Below are 1265 nucleotides of genomic sequence, written 5' to 3'. Positions count from 1 at the left end.
ACCGCATTGACATGCTCAGTTATGGGACCTACCGATGAGGAATGAGTCTCCACAACATATTATTGCTTTGGTGATCCATTCAACGACATTTTCCCTTCCTCTCTAGCATTTAAGGTACTAGCTATTTGCCTGACTTGGGTTTCTAGCTTAGTACTGGATTGAGAATGGGAATGAAGCAATTGAGTGTTCACCTCTAGAGTGCCTAGAACGGTTAAGACTTTCTCTTGAAAGGCGGGACTCCTAGAATTTCCTTGAGAATATGATGGTTGATTAGGGAAATGAGAATTAGAGAATTTGTTTCCATGTGATTGAAATAATGATGATTTAAAACCTTGGAAACCTTGGCCTTGCATTAGAGGCGGAACATACTTTCCTTGAAAACCACCTTAGGGAAGGTTTGAGCCTTCCCCTTGGCTTTTCCAAGAAAAGTTCAGATGGTTTCTCCAACTTGAATTGTAATGAGTGCCATAAGGATTAATCCCTTGATTAACAAATGTAGCATTGACTTGCTCATGGGGCTCACTTTGCACTTGTCCATGGGGACAATTGGAAGTAGAATGCAAGACACTTGAACAAGTCATGCAAGATTCATTAGATGCACGATGATGAATATGAGTAGGAGAGGAAGATACTTGATTCGCCGAATTTTGATTGATCAAACCTTTGAGATAAGGATTTCATCTTAGCGGCTATGTCATTAGAGTTGTCAACTTGATATAAGCCGACATTCTTCCTTCCACCTAGGTTTCTACCATTTTTAGAAGATAATGACCTATGTATTGAATTATCACTCATACTTTCATACAATTGCCACACATCATTTTCATGCTTATCAAGATAAAAACCACCCATAGATGCATCAACTATACCCTTGTGATTATCCAGTAAACTTTCAAAGAAATATTAAACTAATTGCCATTTAGGTATGTCATGATGTGGGCACATCCTAAACAAGTCATTGAATCTTTCCTATACCTCATGAAACATTTCCCCATCCCCTTGAGAAAATTCTCTAACTGAAGTTCTCATAGCATTGGTCTTAGAAATCGGATAGTACTTTTTTAAGAACTCTTATTACATTTTCGTCCAAGAGGTTATCGAAAAAGGCCTAAGATTGTTGAACCAATATTTTGCCTTGTCTTTAAGGGTGAAAGAAAAAAGTTTAAGTCTAAAAACTTTTTTCGGCATGCCCGTGTATTTCACGATGGAACACACTTCAAGAAACTCATCCAAATGCGTATAAGGTTCTTCACTTGGAAGTCCAT

General features: G+C 37.9%; 1 pseudogene; it reads left to right on the top strand.

Moving 5' to 3' along the window:
* Positions 1-925: 925 nt before the first annotated feature.
* LOC132284043 (small nucleolar RNA R71) lies at positions 926-1024 on the top strand (annotated as a pseudogene).
* The last annotated feature ends 241 nt before the right edge of the window (positions 1025-1265 follow it).

Source organism: Cornus florida, unplaced genomic scaffold, assembly GCF_030987335.1.
Source record: "Cornus florida cultivar Cherokee Brave unplaced genomic scaffold, ASM3098733v1 CherokeeBrave_3.0.0_Hap2_Chr01, whole genome shotgun sequence".
Classification (NCBI taxonomy): Eukaryota; Viridiplantae; Streptophyta; class Magnoliopsida; order Cornales; family Cornaceae; genus Cornus; species Cornus florida.
Note: the sequence above shows the minus strand (reverse complement) of the source record. Positions and strands in the feature narration are given on the sequence as shown.